Raw genomic sequence first — 24,138 nt, forward strand, 5'->3', positions numbered from 1 at the left:
GGGAGGGGAGGAGGGATGGACTGGGAGTTTGAGGTTGGTAGATGCAAACTATTACATATAGAATGGATAAACAACAAGGTCCTAATGTATAGCACAGGGAACTATATCCAATCTCTTGAGATAAACCATAATGGAAAAGAATAAGAAAAAAAAATGTATATATGTTAAAAAAAAAAACAACTAAAAAACAAACAAACTCACACTCCAAGCTCTAACACACTGACTTCCACAGACAAATCATTTGTTTAAGAGGCGGGTTTTGTTTCTCAAAAGGGAAACTAATCTATTGAATAAATAAAGCTCTGGCATTTATTTTATCCATAAGAGAATTAGAAGATGATTGATGGTTTCCTCATGGCTAACACCCTGTGGGTGAAAGGAAGAAACACTTCTTAAATTCTTATATTTTACCTTCAAACAATTGAAGTGCTGTTGGCAACTGACTGATACACAACTTCCCTTTCCCATTCTTGATTCTGTTGATTGGTATATGAAACTAGAGCCAAACTCTCTGCCTTTGTCTTGCTTAGAAACCCTCAGTATAATCCTTGACAATTCAGAAAATAATGCTGAGGCTTGGAAGAATTCATCAGTGATTCATGTCTTTTAATTTCCACTTCATAGTATAGTCCAGGCTCCAAGTACTTTGATAACTTGGATGACCATTTAAGTTACATACTGGTAATAATTTTATTTTAAATGAAACTGGTAAATTCTGTTTGATTTTCTATTTAGAAAATGGCCTGTGGTTAAGTCTTCTCTAATTCAGAAGACTTCCTATTTATTGCCCCAAATAGATAGGATTAGAACTACGGTAATCTACCTGTCTGTAATTAATAAATGGACATTGCAGTGGTAATTTTTCCTCTTTTATTAACTGAGAATACATGAAACCAATAGAGAACTCCATACTTGACCTTAATGAAGTCTTGTGATGCTTTGAATATATACACAATGCATGTGTATATGTACGATTTGCTGGTCCAAAGCGTTTCTGAACCTCAAAATGCAAAGAATCTTATTAATACTGGATGCAATTTGAAAACACAAAAGCAAAACTTTGTTACCAAAATTTCAGGTTAAGCATCCCAAAATAGTAGGATCAGATGAGATCTCACAAGACAGTCGAGAGCTCATATCCTAGAGGCAGAAAACCATCACCCTCACACACACACACACACACACACACCATGACAATCATATTCTGGATTCTGGTGTTATGTTGATGGGAGGTATTTGAGTCATACATAACCCTAAGTGCATAAGTTTTGTGCACATAGGGTTAATATAATCTTTTAATCTTCTCTTTTTCAAATGTCTGTAGTTCTGAAATGAGAGTCCTGTTACCAATTAGGTAAACGTGGTGATTACTGTTTTGCACAATTGGTATGTGTGGAAAATGTGGATATCCAAATAAAAGTGACAGCACAAAGTCTGCAATGCCAAAAACAATCAGAGAAAAAATAGGACATGACTATTTCCCATGTCTTTAAGAGAAAAATGTTTTCATTTGCCAGTAATATTTGATGTACAATTGTGAGGTGAAATTTATGATTCGAGAACAAGCAAACACTAAAAATGACAAAACAACCTTTTGATATATATGCATGCCTTTACAAATAATAAATATATTTATTTCCATGTAGTAGCAGTTAGTGTTAATAATGCCCTCAATCTGTATTCTATGACTGACTTTTCTATACCTTGCAAGGTAGCAGTGGGGAGGGAATCACGTGTTGTCTATGAAGCTTGAAAAGTTTAGAATATTCATCAAGTAATGAAAGAATACAGTGACATCCAAAGTAACAGTTCAAATCAAAAGACCACGTCATAACAACCACCATCACCAACATGTAGTAGATATTGGTTGTGCCACTTCATGAAATTGCCAACTGGAAACAGGGACAATTCCTGCGTGATTAATGTGTTCAAACAGAACATGAGAGGAAAACCACAATGTTCTCAACTGTTGATGTTATCCATACTTAACAAATCCAATGTTGATATGACTTTGGAAAAGTACCCAAGGCTCCGAGTAATATGCATGGCATAGAACAGATGATTTATTCATGAGTCTGGCACAGCTCCTGTAAATTGACTTTCTTCCCTGCAAAAGAAGTTAACCACTCTGTGTGAAAATTATATGATCCCTGAGATTTCCTTTAATCAAGATAGACTTGATAATGAGTAAGATGACATACAGTACTTGCAGGATTAGTAATTCATTGGATATTGCTGGAGCAAAAGCTCTAGGACGTCTTTTCATAACAAGGAGATCCACATGGACAGACCATGTGTTCTCGCAGGACACTCTTTTACTCCTAAATGCAAATGAAATATTTTAAGAGCCTGGTATTTTGTTTCTTTCTCCTGTCACCATGTCCAATGACATGAGCCACTGATCATAATTCTGTTGTTTACCATCTTCCTCTGAATTCCTTTGTCTAAAACCAAATGTGATTTATTTGTCTAGTTTGAAATTTTCAATGTGAATCTATTTGTTTTTATATCCCACTCATTCTAATTCAGTTAGTGGTGAAGCAGGAGCATTTTGAATTTAGAACGTATTTGTAACATTATTCTTTGGAAAATAAGTCATCCTGACACAGAGGATATGTAAATCCCATGAATACCAGTTCATTTTGAATTGCTACTTTGTAACGTATATAGTGACTATAAATACTATGTGTATATAGTCAGTCATCATTTGCTGTGATTATAAATTTCAGATTGGTTTATGCTAATGTTTATTATTTGCAAGTATTCATGAAAAAATCTCTTAAAATTCTACCCAGTAACTTCTGCAGTTAACTGTTCTCATTAGCAATTCCCAATCCGTAAGAACGAAAAAAGTTATCTGTGATCTATTATGTAATTTGTAAGTTTCTTCTCATTGATAATGATGTACCTTAGAGGAAAATAGAGTGATGCATTTTGTTTTATTTCTTGTCAGAATTAATTAATATCAACAACTGTCCCAAAATAATCATAGGAGGAGTAAGTTGTTACCGCCAATTCCAGTTTATTTGTAGTATTTATTTATGAATTTTAACTGATGACTCAAGAATTAACTCAAATCTTACGTTATTCACAATAGATCTTTAATGTGAGGAACACCGACTATATTTGTCTTGCATCCTTCTAAGACCTAATAGGGTGCTGAGTTCCATATACCAAAACCGATGAACACATTAATTGATACAGATGTAATTACAGAATTTTCCATCTGTAACCATAGTCATGAATGATAGGCTCTCATTTTATTATAATGCTTTATGATTTTAATGTTAAAAACAACTGAAAGATATTTTGTTCTTATCAGGATCTACTGCACAAAGACAAAAGAAGATATTTTTTAAAAGAATTACATTCTACATGTTTACCTACAGTAATCATGGGGATATTTTTGCATTGAAAAATGTTTTTGTCTTTATATTTGGAAAATCAAACCAATCTAATATCATTAAGCATTTAAAATGAGAATAAATGTATTAGAATTGCATGCAAATTTACATAGCAAAACCGTTTATTGTTGGCATAACGTAACTATGTGAATGGAACAATGAGTTTCTACACTTAAACATAGAAATAAGTTTTCTATACCTTTAAATCAATTTCACTTCAGATATATACTCACCCTTAACCTCTGTGGGACTTGGGAAAGGAGAACAAATGGAAGTGTTTGTACCGCATGTCACAATTTCAAAGTTGTAAATCAAGCTAAGAAACTATTAAATAAGATATGTTTTCTCTTCCTATCTTGACAGATTAATCTTTATAACATTAAAGTTGAAAAATGTATGTCAAGTGATCTGTGCATCTGACTGCTAGTTATCCACTATCAAAGACGTTTGAATTTAAATATTGTTGCCCCTGTCAGGCCTTCTGCTGATTGACCAATATCATGGTGGAGGACATAATTAATAAATCATTTTATATTTATTATAAGAATCATTTTTCTTGCATTTCTTTTAGCATAAATGCTAATTAGGTGGTTAAATCAAATTTATTTTCATATAAGTTTTATTCTATTTATAGTATGAATATGTTATTAAAATATAACTGTGTTAAAAGTGTTCACAATTTATCTTCCTCAAAAATATCAGAACTAGATTTTATAGAATAAGGAATCATTCTAGAGAAAGTAACAATTTCAGGTCAAATTTTATGTATGTACGTACAATTTAATAGCTATCATCTCAATAGGTAGTAGTCTTGATTTAATATTTATCCTGATTTTTTCTAATTCTTTATTTTTCTTCACAAGAAATTGAAATTGCAATTGAAATTGGCTTTCTCTTTGCTTCTATTACCTCAAGACTTCTGCTTTGTACTCTCTATTCCTTGTCTTCACTTCAGTCTTCTTCTTGTTTGACTCCTGGTGTGTTTCATGTTGGATTGATGGAGGTATTGTTCAACACATTGGGGAGAGTGGTCATCATAGGTTATGTTTAGAAGTAGGCTTGACTTGGAGGTTTGCCTATGGCTCATTACTGTTCCATAGTCTATCAGCTCTTCCCAGAAAAAAAAAAAAAAGTCACCATAGATAAAGGATGGGAACAAATGTGCAAAGAAACATTTCAACCTAGTTGGAGCAGTGACAAGACAAGCTCTAAAAGCATCAGAGTCATCTCCACTCTGGGTACAAAATATACTAAAACATCCCAAGACTGAAATTTTCTGTTCTTAGAAATGTTTCCACTGACCTGTTTGCAAACATCTTTACAGCTATTGAAGTATCATTTCTCAAAACATGCTTTTCTGTCTTTGGGGGAAATTGATAACTTTACACACTTTGCAACATATTTTGTATTGTATATGACTTTGTTTACAAGACTCAGTTACATATATTGCATGTATGATATTTACATGTATTTTTGGCTAGTTAGCTTTTCTCAAACTTTAACTTGGAATTGAATTATGCAAGTTTTCACTTCTTGAGCTTTTTTCCTAATGAGCTTATTTCTAGTGGTCAACTTGTAGTTTACAAAAAAGTTTAGGTTGTGATATCTTCTGAATTGCTGGGAGCTTGTTCTTTAGTGACATTTTTCTTTATTCTGCTCTTTTAAATTAATAAGTAGAATAGTCATGACTCTGATTTTAGATCTTGGATGCAAAGTCTACAGGTCCCCTCAAGTAGTAACAATTAAAAATACATGTGTTCTTTTACATGTGGCTGAACACATGTATTTTTAGTTGTTACTGCTTGAGTGGACCTGTAGATTTCGCGTTTAAGATCTAAAATCAGAGTAAGAAATTAGAACACTCCCTAACACCATACACAAAAATAAACTCAAAATGTATTGAAGATCTAAATATAAGAGCAGATATTATAAAACTCTTTGAAGAAAACATAGGCAGAACACTCTTTGACATATATCACAGCAAGATCCTTTTTGACCCACCTCCTAGAGAAGTGGAAATAAAAACAAAAATAAACAAATGGGACCTAATGAAACTTAAAAGCTTTTGCACAGCAAAGGAAACCATAACAAGAAGAAAAGACAACCCTCAGAATGGGAGAAAATATTTGCAAACAAAGCAACTAACAAATGATTAATCTCCAAAACATACAAGCTGCTCATGCAGTTCAATATCAAAAAAACAAAAAATCCAATCCAAAAATGGGCAGAAGATCTAAATAGACATTTCTCCAAAGAAGATATACAGATTGCCAACAAACACATGAAAGGATGCTCAACATCACTAATCATTAGAGAAATGCAAATCAAAACTATGATGAGGTATCACCTCACACCAGTCAGAATGGCCATCATCAAAAAACCTGCTAACAATAAATGCTGGAGAGGGTGTGGAGAAAAGGGAACCCTCTTGCACTGTAGGTGGGAATGTAAATTGATACAGCTACTATGGAGAACAATATGGACGTTCCTTAGAAAACTAAAAATAGAACTACCATATGACCCAGCAATCCCACTACTGGATACATACCCTGAGAAAACCATAATTCAAAAAGAATCATGTATCACAATGTTCATTGCAGCACTATTTACAATAGCCAGGACATGGAAGCAACCTAAGTGTCCATTGACAGATGAATGGATAAAGAAGATGTAGCACATATATACAATGGAATATTACTCAGCCATAAAAAGAAACGAAATTGAGTTATTTGTAGTGAGGTGGATGGACCTAGAGTCTGTCATACAGAGTAAAGTAAGTCAGAAAGAGAAAAACAAATACTGTATGCTAACATATATATATGGACTCTAAAAAAAGAGAAAAAGTGGTTCTGAAGAACGTAGGGGCAGGACAGGAATAAAGACACGGATGTAGAGAATGCACTTGAGGACACGGGGAGGGGGAAGAGTAAGCTGGAATGAAGTGAGAGAGTGGCATTTACATATATGCACTACTAAATGTAAAATAGATAGTTATTGGGAAGCAGCCGCAGAGCACAGGGAGATCAGCTTGGTGCTTTGTGACCACCTAGAGGGGTGGGATAGGGAGGGTGGGAGAGAGATGCAAGAGGGAGGGGATATGGGGATATATGTATATGTATAGCTGATTCACTTTGCTCTACAGCAGCAACTAACACAACAATGTAAAGCAATTATACTCTAATCAAGATGTTAAAAAAAAAAAATGCATGTGTTCTGTTGACCAAGATGTCATTAGTTGTAAGCTCCTCTATGCCTGTTTAAACTTAGAATTTAAAAGACTTGGAAGAAGATTCTCTTTTCTTCTCATTGGTGATTCTCCATTGTCTCTTTGGAAACATGTCTTTTCACATGGGTGGATCATTACTGAATGTGTAAGTCACATATGCATGTTTTAATATCCAATTTTCTCATGAAATCATGACTTAGCAATGTTTGAGGCAGAGGTAAGCAAGTATATACAAAGGTTTAAGAAGTAAAGAGTTTTAGTAGTGTGTTGTGAAATCTATACAAGAAGACAAGTGATGAAAAGTGGTAACAACCCAGTGGGTAAAATGCGTCAGGTGGAGCTAGCTATCAGCATAGCTGAAAGAATTCTGCTGTTATCTTCTACATGATCAAATTTATGAGAATATTTTGAACATGTTGTTCTAAGATTGTTGTCAGTTACTGCACTCTTTTTTTCCTGAAAGTAACTCCTTTGTTACTTTCTCATGTAATTCATGGGAATTCAAATGAAGAAATAATATATTTAAAATCCATCATATTTTAAAAAATTTTAAATCAAATATAGTTTTATATTCCACTCCTCTCTGAAATAGAGCTAGATAATTTTGGTATTGGTTGCTTGTTATGCTTTTATTTTTCTGATATATTGGAGGCAATGACCTTAATACTAGAAATCTAAATTGTTTTATAATTAATGAATCCTGTCTTGCCATAATTTGGAAATATCAAAAGACAGATCAGATGTTGAATACTGCAATTATGAACAATATAATAATTTAATGTAATATAATGATTTCAGCTAACTGAGGGCATAAGTCATGCCTTATCTGTTTTTGCAGCTTAAAAATATAATATGATGCCTGCCAACCCTTAAGAGACCTGTAAATAGAGAATAAGCTAAAAAACAAACCAATAACAAAAAAGAATTAATGCATTATCTTAGCTTTGTGATCATTTTTTTACATTTTAAAATTTCATAGAGCATCTCAAACACCAATTTACTAAGATATTGAAATATAGGATTTCTTAAGAGAAAATTAAAAATGGTACTGCACCTATTTTATTTCAGCATCTAAGACCTACTGTAAAGAAATTAGTTCTTCTAGCAAATTCTCTTTTACAGGGAATATTAATATTGGGGGGTTATAAAGTGTTTTCTCTTATAGAAGCACCAAATATAGCTAAGATTTCAAAGTTTATTTTATTTTATTTAGTATTTAATTAAAATCCAAATTAAAGGCTATATTAAAATTAAAAGCTATACTAAATACACTGTGTTAAATATGAAGAGCAATAGTAACACAATGCACTATGAAACATTTGCTCTTAATATTCAATAGGCATATAAATTATTTTTCTTGTTTTAAATAAATATGTAGACAGTTTTAGTCATTAGGGAAAATTTTCCTATGAGACAATGTAGATGAGATATAAATGACATTACATTTAAAATAATAATTGATCATGGATACCTTTTAGGCCCATAGTTATCAGAAAAAGGTATGAATGAATACAAAGAGACAAGTTGGAAAGCCACCGTAGGAATCCAAAGCATACATGTTTTTCACTTGGTACTTACGGTGCAGATGAAAAATAAATGAGATGATATGAAGGTTATTCCAGAGAAAGATATAGTGAGATCTACTGATTGGCTATGAGAAGAATAAATAAGTGAGTAAATCAAAGTGACTTCCAAGTTTTTGGCTTAAACAATTAGATGATTAATGGTATCATATACTGGAAAATATGGTGTGCAGGTTAAAACCTGAATGCTTACATCATGGGGTAGCACAATTTTAGTTTTTAAATAACTTGCTCTCTCGCCTTCTCACTTCCAAGATGACCAAGAAAAGAAGGAATAATGGTCATGCCAAAAAGGGCCACGGCCACATGCAGCCTATTCACTGCACCAACTATGCCCGATGTGTGCCCAAGGATAAGGCCATTAAGAAGTTCGTTGTTCGGCACATTGCAGAGGCTGCAGCTGTCAGGGCATTTTGGAAGCGAGTGTTTTCAGTGCCTATGTGCTTCCCAAGCTGTATGTGAATCTGCATTACTGTGTGAGTTGTACCATTCACAGCAAAGTAGTCATGAATCGTTCTCGGGAAGCCCAGAAGGACTGAAAACCTTCACCCCAATTTAGCCCTGCTGGTGCTGCCCCACGACCTCCACCAAAGCCCATGCAAGGAGCTAAGTCCTTAAAGACTAAAGAAATACAGTCCCCTGGGAAGACAGTAAAAAAGAAATTATACTTAAAAAAAAAAACTTTAAAAATGATTTAACATTGTAACAGATCATGATGAATGAGTAGAATAGTTTTTACTAAAATAAATTTTCAATGGATGTAGAATTCTGGATTGACATTTTCTTTCAACACTTAATGTTGTTATTTATTTATTTTGTTGCATAGATTCTGAAGGAAAAAAGCAGGATATAATTCTTACCTTTGTTCATTTTTATATAATGTATTTTTTTCCTCTAGATGCCTCTGAGATTGCCTCTTTGTGTTTTGTTTACAGGAGTTTGAATATGATATGCTTGAGTGTTTTGTTTTTATTTTGTTTTGGAATTTATCCTGCTTTGTGTTGTCAAAGTTTAGAATCATTGTTTTGCTCCCTGGTGTCTCTGGTATTAATTATGGAAACTTCTCATTTCATATTTACTAAAATATTTTTGATGCCCTGTACTCTTTCTCTCTTCTTTTGAATTCAAGTTATTTATGTTAGAGTGCTTAATATTGTCACACAACTCGTGGATAGTCTGTTGCACTTTTTTTTTCAATAGTAAATCTCTCTTTGCTTTATGTTACATTTGGATAATTTTTAGACTTATCTCCGAGTTCATATATTCACGGCAGTTGTGCCATGTCTGCTAAGCAGTGAAAGGTATTATTCATTTCTCTTACTTTGTTTTATGTTTCTAGCAGTACCATTGGCTTTTACAATTTTTATCTCTCTGTACTTTATTATTTCTCTGATCTTAATTGTTGTCCACTTTTTATGATAGATCCTTTAACATATTAATCAGTTATTTTAAATTCTCTCTCAGATTGTTCCAAAATCTGTGTCCTGTTTCAGTCTAGTTCTTGTGATTGTTTTGCCCTTTGTGAGTGTGTTGTCTTTTTTGCTTTGCTTTTTCTTGTGTGCTTTGAGTTTTTTGTTGAGCATAAGACATATTGTCTAGGACTGTAGAAACTGAGGTAAATAAACATTATTCCAGGAACCTATACTTTGTAGTGTTTTGTTCTCTAATTTATTTTTATTCCTTGTGAAGTGTTATATTCACGTGTTGGATCTTTTTGCCTATAGTTGATATTTGTTACTTTCTCTTAAATAATTTTATCTCATTCATTTTTTAAAATTTTATTTTTTACTTAACATTTCTCTTAAAGCATTACATTATCTTTTTTTCTAGTAACTCATTTGTTTTGCTTTATTACTTTATTATTCATTTCTAAAGTAATTTTTAATTTTATATTTCTAAATCTAATCCTTGATATCTGTCACCTTATTTATGTTTTTCTAAAATTTGATTTCTTTTTTTCTTTCATTTTGTAGGGATGGGGGCTATTTGTTTGCTATCTAGTTAATCAAATTTTTTTGTTTGCTCAACTTCATTTTTCTCCCTCATCTTCTGGATGATTAAAAACTATGCCATCAACATCTTTCCAGATTTAATTCATGTACTGATATTTTGTGCTCAGAGATCAGAAGAATTAATATTGTTAAAATGTCCATAATTCCTAAACTGATCTGTAGATTCAATGGGATCCATATAAATTTCTGGAATTTTTCACAGAAATAGGAAAAACAATTTTAAAATTTGTATGGAACCACAAATGAATCTCAATGTAGCCAGAGCAATCCTGAGAAAGAACAAAGCTGGAGCTAACACATGTCCTGATCTCAAACTATATTACAAAGCTATAATAATCATACTAGTATCGTACTGACACAACAATAGACACATAAACCAATGCAACAGAATTGAGAGCCTAGAAATAAACCCTCACTTACGTGGTCAACTAATATTTGACAAAGGAGTCAAGAATACTCAATGGGGAAAGTATGGTTTCTTCAATAAATGGCATTGTGAATAACTACAGGTAGCAAAATGAAATAGGACCCCTATCTTACACTGCACATGAAAATTAACTCTAAATAGATTAAATACGTAATGTAAAATCTGAAACTGTAAAACTCCTAGAATAAAACACAGAAAACAGCTTTTTGGCATTGGCCTTGGCAACAAGTTTATGACTATGACCCCAAAAGCATAAGCAACAAAAGCAAAAATCAGCAAGCGGGTCTATATCAAACTAAAAACTTCTGCACTGCAAAAGAAACAATCAACAAAATTCCTACCTATGGAATGGGGAAAATTATTTGAGAAAACATCTATCTAATGAGGTGTTAATAACCAAAATATAGAAGAAACCCATACAACTCAGTTACAAAGAACAAACAAAAAAACACTCTGATTTAAAAATGGACAAAGGAGTTAACTAGACATTTTTCCAAGGAAAACATACAATGACCAAGAGATACATGAAAATAACACTAATCATCAGGGAAACGCAAACCAAAACTACAATGAAATATCACCTCACACTTATTAGAATGTCTATTATAAAAGAGAGAAGAGACAACAAGTGTTAGTGAGACTATGGAGAAAAGGAAACCCCTGTACACTGTTGGGGAAATGTAAGTAGGTACAGCCACTATGGAAAACAGTATGGAGGGTCCTCAAAAAAATTAAAAATAGAACTAACATATGATCTAGAAATCCCACTGCTGGGCATATATAGAAAGGAAATAAAATCATCTCAATGAGATACTTGCACTCCCACATTCATGGCAGCATTGTTTATCAGAGCCAAGATATGAAAACAACTGTGTCCATTGGCAGGTGAATGAATAAAGGAAATATGGGATATATTTATCTATATTCATATCTATATCTATATTTACCACATTGTGTATACATACACATTTATACAATGAAATTTAGAGTGGAATATTATTCAGTCATGAGAAAGCAGGAAATACTGCCATTTGTGACATTTGCAACAACATGAATGGACCTTGAGGGCATTATGCAAAGTGAAATAAGTCAGCCAGAGAAAGAGAAATACTGCATGATCTCAATTACATGTAGACTCTAAAAAACAAACAAACAAAAAACAACCAAAACTGAACTCAGAGAAACAGAGGATAGAATGGCAGTTGCCAGGGGCTAAGGGCGAGGGAGAGATGAGAAGATGTTGGTCAAAGGTTGCAAACTTCCAGTTATAAGATCCATAAGTTCTAGGAGCTTAATGTATAGTATAGTGACAATAGTTAATGACACTCTATTATATACTTGAAAGTTATTAAGAGTAGATCTTAAATGTTTTCACCACACACAAAATTTAGGAAATTATATATGGTAATGAAAGTGTTAACTAACTCTATTGTAATCGTTTCACAGCATATGAATGTATCAAGGCATCACATTGTACACTTTAAAGGTACACAATGTTATATGTCAATTATATCACAATAAAGCTGGGGAAAGGGTAAAGTGTACATTTCTCTTCCAGATTTTCTTCATGGAATATATCCATTTTTCTTAAATAAACCACATTCTATGCATAATTATAACTCTTTTTTACTTGTGCTCCATTTTTCGTTTATCAAGACTAAAGGAAATCAGACTTTAATTTTCAAGGAAACATTGTATTTAAAGAAAAATAAGCCTTTATTCATCGCGTGTTGTAATTTATCTCTGTCATTGCAAAAAATTATACCTTTCAATACCTTACAAAAAAGTTATGGAGAAATTAGAAATTGCAAAAGGAAGTTAACAAATTGCAGAAGAAATTAAAAATTGCAATATTTTCATGTGACTAAAAAAAAATCTCATTTTGTTGCATTTTCTTCTATTTTTCTAAGAAATTAAGTTAATTTAATTAGGAAAAATGTGTAAATACTCATATTGCCTCATAAACAGCACTTGATAGGATTATTTCCCCAGCAGCAAGAATGTGATAACATTAACACAATTCAATAGTTGATTATTGCTATCTCCACTGTAATTTTAATTTTAATGGTACAGGTCTTTGCTTTAAATTTAATTTGTATTGATTTTTCCATGTTTTACTCATTAGGAGTGTGTTTCTGCTCTTGGGTTCTGTTTTTCTAAGTTTACTTTCTTAAAAATAGTCCATTTAACAAACACAGTAAGTTTATGAAATCTTTGAACATAAACAATAATGAAAATATTAAAATTGCTGAAAAGACTGGGTTCAGTTTAGAATCAAGTAAGACTTCCACACTTTGAACAAAATACCTCTTTGGAATAACTACACTATTATTATAAATGTCTTCACCTTGTAATATTTTGTTTTTATATCTAGGTATTAAATAGCCCACTAGTGTCTCTGTTGCATGAATATGTAAGAACAGCATAAACACTCCCATAAAACAACAACAACTGGGTTTCCACTTTGTTTCAAATAAACTTTGAAAACAGATAATCATATATCTATGCTTAGCGACTTTTATTTTGAAACCATTCTATTGATCGGTTTTTCCTACATTTTAACTTGGAAAAGATTCTTTTCAGTAGTTTGGAGTCACTCAGTAAAAATTAATCAACCTTGATTAACTGAATGATAATGGCAGTTTTGGAGACATCCTGCTTTGTGACTGCAAGGTGAATTTGTAATTAATGAGGACAAACTTTTAATAGTCATCGCCAAGATAAGCAGTACATACTGAAGTGCAGAGGCCCAGACACCAGTTTTAGATTTCCCTAAGCTTCTCTACCCTGATCTCACTACTTCTCTCCTTTGAGATTCTCTATCAAGCTCTTGTCAGTCTCCCATTCTGTTCATCACTCTTTCTAAGTTTTCTAAAAGTTTATTTAAGTTCTCTATTGTTGGTACCAACTTGAGATGTCTTCAAGACTGGATTTGGGTCCCTATTAATCTCTATTTATCTTCATTTGCATTAGGCAAAGAAATTTACCTTCAAAATATTGGCTGAAATAAATAATTTAAATAATTGAGAGATGTTTGGTTGGATATATGATATTTGCAATACATTTGCTTCTGAAATTTAATAGATTTAAAAACAAGGGTAAGAATACAGTATTCAACTGAAAGATAATACTGATAAATCAACATTTACTTACCATCTGTTACTATGCTTGTCACTATAAGTGATTCAAAATATAACATTTAATCCTTCCTCAAAATACTAATTTTCTAGGCAGGAAGATAATATATACCCATACAAGGTCAGCTGATATAATAATGTTACTAGTTTATACATAATAAATATCTAACTGACATGTGACTTTAAGTGTTACAGAGTTTTGAGTAAAGAAAAGTCTACTATACTTTTAAAAAATTTAAGTCATTGTTATTAAGACATATTTTTCGATTGTCACATAACCATTTACAGAGGAATAGAAAGAACTTCTAAATTCTCAGCTTTCAAAGTTGGTTTTGTATTTTATTTTGTACAAAATTCCTAAGAAAGTCTGTCTTTCAATAGTATTGAAAACTTCTAGAAATGTAAGTGATGAATAATCAAAACAGAGCTTTTAAAACAAGAATAAAGATAGACAACATAGAAGTTACCATTTCTAATTGTTCTTCCACTCCAAGTTTGGTGCTAGAAAAAAATATGCTTACAAGGACTATTCTTATTAGTGTCAATGCTCTTATTTAAATAAGATGTTAGGGAATAATAAATCAATCTGTTACGTTTTCTTATTTTCATATATCAGAAATAACTTCATAATGGTGTAGTGATTTAGAGCACTAGTTATGCAGCTAGACTGCTGAGTTCAAAATTGAGCTTTATTTTGTACTACCTGTGTTACTTTGGGTGAATCACTTAACCTCTGTGTGTCATGGTTTCCTCATCTTTAATAATAGTGCCTATCTCTAGGGTTGTTGAGAAATTTAATGAGTTAATATATGAAAGTGCTTGGAAGATTGTGTGACTGACAATAAATGTTTTTTAGTTTGGGTTAAAAAGTTAAACTGATTACTGATTTTTCCTATTAATATAGCTGAAACATTTTTAGTGCTAAATATATAGGAATTATATGGAAAAATATTTATTTAGCAAAATGCCATATTAATTCACACTTATTTGGCATTTACTAGTCTTACTAGGAATTATATAATGAAGTTATTTTAATTTCACTGAAGTATGTAGTAAACATACTATATCTAGCATTTATTCCCGATTGTTGGTCATTTAAGATATTTCAAATTTTACAATATTATAAGTAATGTTTCAATAAAGAAGCATTTATATTTAAACATTTGTAAATAGTCCCTAGTATTTCCTTTTCAAAAATTCATAGACGGAGAATTGCTGAGAGAGGACCATTTTATAATTCATATAGGTTTTCAAATCATCTTCTACAGACCATGTATCATATCTTTTCTTTCTTCCTTCCTTTCCTTCTCCTTCTTCTCCACACCCTCCTCCTCCTTCTCCTCCTCCCCCTTCTTTTCCTCCTTCCTCTCTCTCTCTCTCCCTCCCACACACACATACCCTTTATGTTTTCCTCTCTCTTTCAAGAGGATGAATTACTTGTATAAAAATTGAATGCATGCCAGATTCTTACTAACTGGAGTATATTTAATCTAAATAGAATTCTGTTTTGTTCTTATGGTCAGCTTTTCTAGAGAGCAACTTTTATATGAAACTAAAATTGTCATTAGATTAGACAGCTATTATATGGCTAATGGTCTGAAAAGTGAAACAACTAGAATAGAAAAGTCTTCATTATTTAGCGAAGAGGAGAAACTATTTCTCACAATAATATTTCAGAGGCAATGAAAAGTAAACCAAGAACTCTTGAACGCTAAAGAGATGTCACAAATCAAAAGTGATTCCTCTGGGCAATATATCACACATAGTAGATTGTCTCACAAAAGTCACAAAAGAGAAAAATGAATGTAAATTCCATATGGGATTCAGAAAATTATGTCAAGATTTGTATATAGATTATCATACACCAATTAAAGAATCACCAGAACCCGATATGTTTTTCAAAATATAATAAAATTATGATTTAACATGCTGTTCAGATGCTTAAAATATTTTTAAAGGACAGAGTTTACCTTTAATACATATAACAAAGGTAGTGTAACAAAGCAGACAATGATAAGGTCATGTATCAAATTAAAAATAATGGGTAGACTATTTTACCCAGAGTGAAATACTCAAATGCATAGAAAATGATTCTCCGTTTGACAATTTCAGTGACAAAATGACACTAGAATATAATTTTCCAGGAATTAAGTAGAAAGTGAAGTGAAGTCTCATTATCTATAAAACCATACAGGTTATGACAGGCAGTGTAACAATTCAATAGTTGAGACTGTCTGTTAAAAAACATTAGAGAACCTGCAAGGGGAAAAATTCAAGAGATAATATCTGAACCCTAATGTGTCCATTTTCTTCACTTGGAAATTGAACACAATGCCTAGAATGACATATGCTCACAATTTGAATTATATTTATCTTGAGGAATTGTAGGTACAATATAATGTATGTTAAGTAGACTATGATTTTAAAAATATAGCAAAATGAATAAAAGTCTGAGTTAAGAAAATGAGCTATAAAAAGTGATGATTAAATAGGAGAATTTACCAGAATCATAAATATGAGTGAAAAAATAGACAAAAATAAGATCCATCAATAAATTTATCCCCCAGGGAAAACTAACTTTTAATTACTGAACAGGACAGTGTATCTTTGTTTAAATCATTTTCAATCTCACAACCTCAGGGTTATGCTGGGAGGATGTTTCTATATAGATTTGGGAGAATGTTTTTGCATGGAATTTTGCAGCTTCTTTACCCTATTTCTGAACTAGAGAGTAATAGTGGGTGTATATACACGTGTATATGTGTATTTTAATCTAGATTCCTCTAGGAAAAGAATGGTACTAAGTCTGAAATGAAAGTTCTGTCAAGCAGAGCAAAATTATTAACAAAAAATAATACACAAAGAAAAAAAAATAGGAAAATCATTTGTAAAAATTTCAAAACAGCTTTATTTGGAAATATAAACAGACTCAGAGTTGCAAGAATTATAGAATATTTTCAGAGTCCTATTAAAGGCATAAGACCATGTACTTACTACAATAAATGTCAGCTTACTTTTTATATTAAACTAATATGTTAAGAGTGGTAGCTGAAAGCAGGCCATGGAGACTTCAATTATATGGCCTTATGGTAAATAATAAATTCAATACATTTGATTATTTTTAAAACTTTCTGAGATTTATAGGTTTTATGAAACAGCTAGTTACATCAAATTGACAGAAGAATCTGTTCATGTAAAAATACTTAAATACATTTAGCTTTCAATGTTATATAATTTTTTACTTGGAAAAAGACATCTCTACATTAGAATTTTAAGTATTTGAATTAAATCACCATTAACAATTGAGTTTTTTTCCCTAAGTTGTTCAAAAATGCACTGGGGGAAAAATATCATAAAATGTACGTGGGTGAGAGATAAAAGATTTTGTAAAAGATTTTGTATTAGTTACCAACTTAAGAAACATTGCCTCATTAGCAAACTTTGGCAGCATAGAAATTCACAAATATAAAGCTGAATAATCAGCCTGAATGTCTGGTGGTTGCATTCAGGACTCTCCTTTATTATCCAAATAAAGGAAGATGAAAACACTATTGGGTGAAGATGAAATGATTTCACTTCCGTAAAGTTGAAGTATTCCAAACATGTAGTAAACACCAATAAGTGTTTGCTTTTATAATTAATGTTTTATGTATTATAATACGGAGATTTCAGAAAAAATGTTTAGAACATGGTTCCCTAGAGTTAACAATAGTGTTCTCTAATAAGACTAGTAATTGGTAAGTTAATCAAATTAAACTGATCTCTTTACTCCAAACTTCCATAGAATATATGGGACAAATTTTAATTCAGGTACACAATTATTATTATTATTATTATTTTACATCTGAAAATCTGTTGACATATAGCACAGCCTACATTCCATGTTGCACAGAGTAAATCCTTGATTATCCAAGTGCTGGTTATTAATCTCTGCAATATTAATCAAAAGCTTTGAAACACATGTTTACCTAGGGACTCTATGTTCGTTAGCATTGCAAAGGAAAGAATGTAAGTTATAACCCTGATATAAACACTTTTATTCTCAAACATGTAAACTAGCGGCTATATATAATTTGTTATTTTTAATTTAAAAGGAAATGAATGGTAAAAGCTCCTTTTTTTCAGTTTGTGGAGCCTCAATTTACTTAAAGTCTAAACCAAACTTGAACCAACATAGCAACTCTTTTTCATGAATAATGGGAGATTTCAAAGGAATGACTCAGTTATGGATAAGGACAGTCTTTAAGTAAACTAGAGAATGAGCCAGACCTCGTTCTTGTCCTCAGGCAGGTGCATGGTAAATGATTCTGGTCAGATATTATCACACTACAGCCTTCAGCTTTACAGTAAGTCACTCAAAGGGTACACTCAGACCATCAAAATGATGTAATCAATTCAAAAATCCACTTTAATTTTCTAACTTGATTTCTTTGTCTATAGTCACTTTAATCAGAACAGGATTTTAAATCAATTTCAGAAAAATAGTAAGGAGGCCACTATCTCATTCTAAAATGTAAATCACTTCTATATAAAATCTACTGTATCCTATAATGTGAATATTAAATCGGGCTGTGTACAACAGGGGTGTACACAGTTCATTTGTTGCATCTTTACTTTTTTAACAGTCTCTTATCTTTATAATGCAGTATAATGTTAAATACAATTGGATCTTTTTCTAAGCAAGGAATAAGACAATAAACTGCAATATTTTGAAAAAAAAATTTAATTCAAAGTCTGGCTTACCCTCATCAATACCTGTCTGCAATTCAAAATTGTTTTAAAAGCAACATATGATTTTGTTGTCTGTATCAATAACTGAGCATTCATTTGGGATGCTGATAATCTCTTGTTTTTAAATTGCCAATATCTAATTAGGAAGATGCAAACGATTTTTGCTTTGTGTTGTGTTTGTTAATGTTTGTGGTATTACAAATACTAAATAGAATGTGGGAAACTCTTACAATATTTGCTCTCTTTTTATTTCCTATTCATTCCTTGTGATTCTATTTTCAATAGCAGTCTTGCAAACATTTCTAAGTCTATAATATCAAGTTTTAGAGGGAGAAATACAGTGACTATACCAAATTATATGAGGAAAATTTGTATTAGCTTCATTCTTCATTTAAATATATTTAGTAATTAATTACCCAGAACATGGTAGGTATTAAACTCTGAGTCAATACGTGAAAGAATGATCAATGAAACATGGAATTTTGTAATGTATCTGAACTACCTAGTGCTGTATTCTTTATTCACTTACATTTCCCATTATTCTCAGTTATGTGTAAATTTAAGTATATATTAAATATCATCGATCTTCTTTTTTAACATTAAATAGTCAGCATATGGGTTGTGCTGAGCCTAAAAGGTAAGTGTTCAATAGACTAAAAATAAAATTGTGTTGCATCATGATTTTCCTCATGGGCGTGTGGGCACATCAACAACTATACATCCAGATGCATCATTGTGTCAGCCAAATCACTTACTTTCAAAAAACAATTCTTTGTCCTCACAAAAAATTAAAGGCTTTTTAAAGGCAATAGAAAGATGTAGGTTTTTAACATTATTTGTATTTGAACAGATGTTTTGGATTAGCAGATAAAGTAATTAAATTTGTGGGGCACCTCTGTGCATTTCTCTTTTACAACTACCCTCTGAGGTAAATCAAAGCAACTTCAGTGCATGTTTCATGGCTCTGAGAAGGAGTATCCTATGTTCTTTAACTAAACAACTTAGATTCCATGATTACCATTACAAGTAAGAGCTTGACAAGGTGTTAAAGACTCTCTCCTTAATGTCCTTATACATGATCTGAGAAAATATCAGCTCTGGTTTAATACACTCCTGTAGGCCTTTTCCATGTTTGAGAATTGCTGTCACCCTATAGATTCATGGTGAGGACCAGAGTTGGAATGTGCACAGTGCTGAATGGTCTGGTTATGTCTCCTTTGCCAGAGTTCTAGCCACCCAACATTTTCACTTTAAAAATTCCACTGAGTTTTCTGCAACCTCTAAATAACACAATCTCTTTCCACTCAGACCACATAGAAAGAAACAACACATACAAATGCGCTGTGCTATTTCCTAGTCTCGGTTGTGACATCAGATGGGTTTTCATGGTGGCCACAAAACTCTGTGTAGCCAGGAGAATTCTAAGGTTGAGTCTGGAAGTGAGGGCAGAGGGAAGTGCTGTCCTCTGAACCCATGATTTTGGCCTCCAGCCCATCTGTGGTCTCCAGGCCACCTTGACCACTGAGATCTGTACGTTATGAGGCATGAGGCCTCTCTTAATATTGGGTTGGCTAAAAAGTTCATTCGGGTTTTTCCGTACGATGTAATCCGAGATTCCCATTACATCTGCTGCTTCTTTCATCTATGCTGGGAATTGCAGGAGAGGACAGATTGTTGTTACCAACATAGTTACCAAATCATTAAAAAATCCCTTTAAAAAATTCTCTAAAAGCCAAAAGTTAAGAGCTTCTGGTTACATAAACGTGAGCATTTCAAAAAGGAAAATCTTGATTTGCCTTTATTACCTTCAAATACCTACATCTATTCTTGATTACATGCAATGGAATGAAATCGACCCTAGAAGTTCATCACTGTTTAGAGCTTCTTCCTTTTGGTTTTTGTTTATTTTTACTTTTTCTATATTGCTTTCTTGCTCATAGTTGGATGTGGAAAACATTTTACATGTGAGACTACTTGTAAGTAGCTTGACGTGCTACTACTGATAAAATGTTATGCAGTCATTGTGTGACCAAGTCTTAGAAAGCCCTCTTGTGAGTAAATGTGTATGATAATGGGACCAAGAAATCCTAGAGATTCCATGTTGACAAAAATATAAATGATATGAGTTTCTTAAATAATAGACCTGATAAATGTGGATCTCTTTACCACTTTCGCATGAATCTCAGAAAACAGATAACTCATCTGGAACTGTTTATTTCTAATTTAAAGAAGAAAACAAAAGCAAAGCCATTTTATTTCCCATTTTTAATGGCTCATTAGTGTCTAATTTGGAAGTCCCATTCTACACCATATCAAAGAGAATGTACACTTGTTGCTCACTAAATTTTAGAGCCAGTATAATTTTCTTTCAAACAATTGCATAGGATTTTGAAAAGTTCTTTCTTTGTCCCTAAAGTATCATGGCTAAGGTGCTTAAAGTATAAAACATACTGGGGTCAAAACCATGGAGTCCCCAGGAAAGTGGGGACAATGTGAGGAGCTGCACTTTCACCTTCTTGGGGATTACATTTGAGGTCCAAAATGGCACTTGAATGCCTCAATAAGGCAAATGATTGTGAGGTTCTGCATATAAGAAAAGCTCTTTCATGACAACTACTGTTTCCACATCAAATACATCACTGCTCTGTAAGAAGGACCCTGTCTCAAATGCAGCACACAACGTAGATCTCTGCTGTCAGTGTCAGGAAATTAGAAGCCTATCTGAGCACTGGTAGTTGTACATTTTAATCTTGGATCAGTCCACAATACACCTGAAACAAATTCGTCTAGGATATTTATTCTACTTCCATTACATATATTAGTGATTTGGGGTGTATTTCTTACTCACTTTGGAATACACTCTTTTGAAATACCATTTGATTATAAGTCCTAGAGCATATGTGAATTTATCTATGTCAACTCTAAAATTAGAGTATTTACATATCATTTATATTTTATGATTTATTTCTAAATTATTATGAATTGTGTTTTAAATTCATATATGTACACATATATGAATTTAAAATACAATTATATAAAATGTATTATAGACAATATAATATATACTATATAATATTATATTATAATATAATATATAATATATATAATATATACATATATATATATCGGTAAACTGCTAGGGATATTTTGCCTCTGTGCACCTATTTTACTACTTACACTTTCCCTAAAGAGTTTATTAGATGATAACAGCATAACACAAAATTTAAAATATACATTTAAAAATATACGCAAGATAAAACATGATAGAACTAATTCTTATTTAGTCAAAACTTTCAATGATCCCTTTTTAAACTACTAGTATTTCTTGCTCTTCATTTTACTCTCTTTGTTCTCTTCTTATTATTTTTTTTTTAACCATTTCTTCCTGCTTCAATTTTCTCTTTCCAACATAAAATATATTACAGAAAAAGTTTACTCTTGAACCCAGGTCTACTCTTTGTACCCTTTTATTCAAAAAATTTCATTCATTTTGACGGCTCTTGGTTTATTGCTTCAAATTTCTGTATCTACATCTGGCCTCTCTCCTGATTTCCATTAGTTCAGACTACTTGTAAGATATCTTCATTTGGATGCCCTTCTATCAAATTGAATCCATCTTTCCTCCAAAACATGCTATTTCTCTGGACTTTTAAATTTTCATTTTTGAAGTGATTATTGTCCCATCTTTCAAGGTTAAATTTTTGTGACCCTCCTGGACTCCTTGCTAGTTCTCATTTTTACTCTCATATTTCTACTTGCTAAGTTCTTTTCAGTTCCCTGTGAAACTAGTCCAATGTAGGATCCTCATACCCTTGCACCTGGAGATCTTCAATATTCTTCTAAATGCTTCCCTGCCCCTTTATTCAACCCTGCAAAGAAATTTCAGGAACATATTATTGGAAGATGGCTTTGCACACTTAGTTTCCTCAGCCCCCATACCAAAGCCTTCAAGAACAATTCAGCCAGTGCCTGGTACCTACTGTGCTTTGTGCTGGTTGGTTCGGTACTTGTATTCTCAGACCTCTGGAAATTTTCCAAGTTCCTCAGGAATTCCTGTGACTTTTCAGTTCATCTGAAACTTGATAATAGTTTTCTATAAGAGGTTAATTAAATGCCTATTTTTACATTTTTTTCTTCCTGTGTGCTCATGTTAACTTTCAAAATTTGCCAGTCTTTAAATAAATATACATTTTAAATTTTATTATTTTTTAGCATGGCATTAAATACTGTCAACATTTTTTAAGACTTCCCTGACATTTAATACATGTTCCCATAAGCTGTTTTCCTAATATTTTCTCCTTTTCTTTAACTAGCAATTTAATCCTGATCTGTACACCCTGATGTCAGTGGGATCCGTATAATTTTTGCAATCCATATGGTTAGCTACAGGCATACCCCATTTTACTGTACTTCACTTCATTGCACTTTGCAGATATTATATTTTTTGCAAAATTGAAGGTTTGTGGCAACTTTGTCTCCAACAAGTCTGCTGGCCCTATTTTTTCAAGTGAGCATTTGCTCACTTCATGTCTCTGGGTCACATTTTGGTAATTCCTGCAATACTTCAAAATTTTTCATTATTATTGTATTTGTTATGGTGATCTGTGATCCGTGATCCTTGATGTTACTATATTGTAAACATTGTAATTGTTTTGGGGCACCACAAACTGTGCCCTTACAAGACAGAAAACTTACTCCTTAAATGTCGTGTGTGTTCTGACTGCTACCCCCCATCCCATCTCTCTCCCTCTCCTCAGGCCTCCCTATCCTCTGAGACACAATAATATTGAAATTAGGACAATGAATAACCCCATAGTGGCCTCTTAAGTGTTCAAGTGGAAGGAAGAGCCTCATATCTCTCTTTTTAAATCAAAAGCTAGACATGATTAAGCTTAGTGAGGAAAGCATGCTGAAATCCAGGACAGGCTAAAAGCTGGGCCCCTTGTACGAAAGTTAGCCAAGTTGTAAGTGCAAAGAAAAAGTTCTTGATGAAAATTAAAAGTGCTGCTCCAGTAAATACATGAATGACAAGAAAATGAAACAGCTTTACTGCTGATATGGAGAAAGTTTTAGTGGTTTGGATAGAAGATCAAACCAGCAGAGCAAGGCTCTAACTCTCTTCAATTCTAAGGCTGAGAAAGGTGAGGAAACTGCAGAAGAAGAATTTGAAGCTATCAGGTGTTGGTTCATGAAATTTAAGCAAAGAAGCCATGTCTGTAGCATAAAAGTGCGAGGTGAAGCAGCAAATGCTAGCGTAGAAGCTGTATCAAGTTATCCAGAAGATCTAGCTGAGATAATTCATGAAGATGGCTACACTAAACCAACAGATATTCAATGTAGAAGAAACAACCTTATATTGGAAGAAGATGCCATCTAAAACTTTCATAGCTAGAGAGGGGAAGTCAATGCCTGGCATCAAGTCTTCAAAGAACAAGCTGAAAATAGGTAAATATGTGAATACTTCAATTTAGAAATTACTGAAAGTGTGTGACTGTTGTTGGCATTGTAGAATTTTAATAAAGAACTGTGGAACATCTTCTTCTTTCTCCCAAAACACAATTTAAAAGCTTGATAAAATTGAAGAAAAAATATATTGTTTGGAGGCATTGGCAAGCAAA

The 24,138-nt window shown here is 32.5% G+C and overlaps 1 pseudogene; it reads left to right on the forward strand.

The window, feature by feature from the left end:
* The first annotated feature begins 8,447 nt into the window (after window positions 1-8,447).
* Window positions 8,448-8,752, forward strand: LOC132363527 (small ribosomal subunit protein eS26-like; annotated as a pseudogene).
* The last annotated feature ends 15,386 nt before the right edge of the window (window positions 8,753-24,138 follow it).

This window comes from Balaenoptera ricei, chromosome 3 (assembly GCF_028023285.1).
Source record: "Balaenoptera ricei isolate mBalRic1 chromosome 3, mBalRic1.hap2, whole genome shotgun sequence".
Taxonomy (NCBI): Eukaryota; Metazoa; Chordata; class Mammalia; order Artiodactyla; family Balaenopteridae; genus Balaenoptera; species Balaenoptera ricei.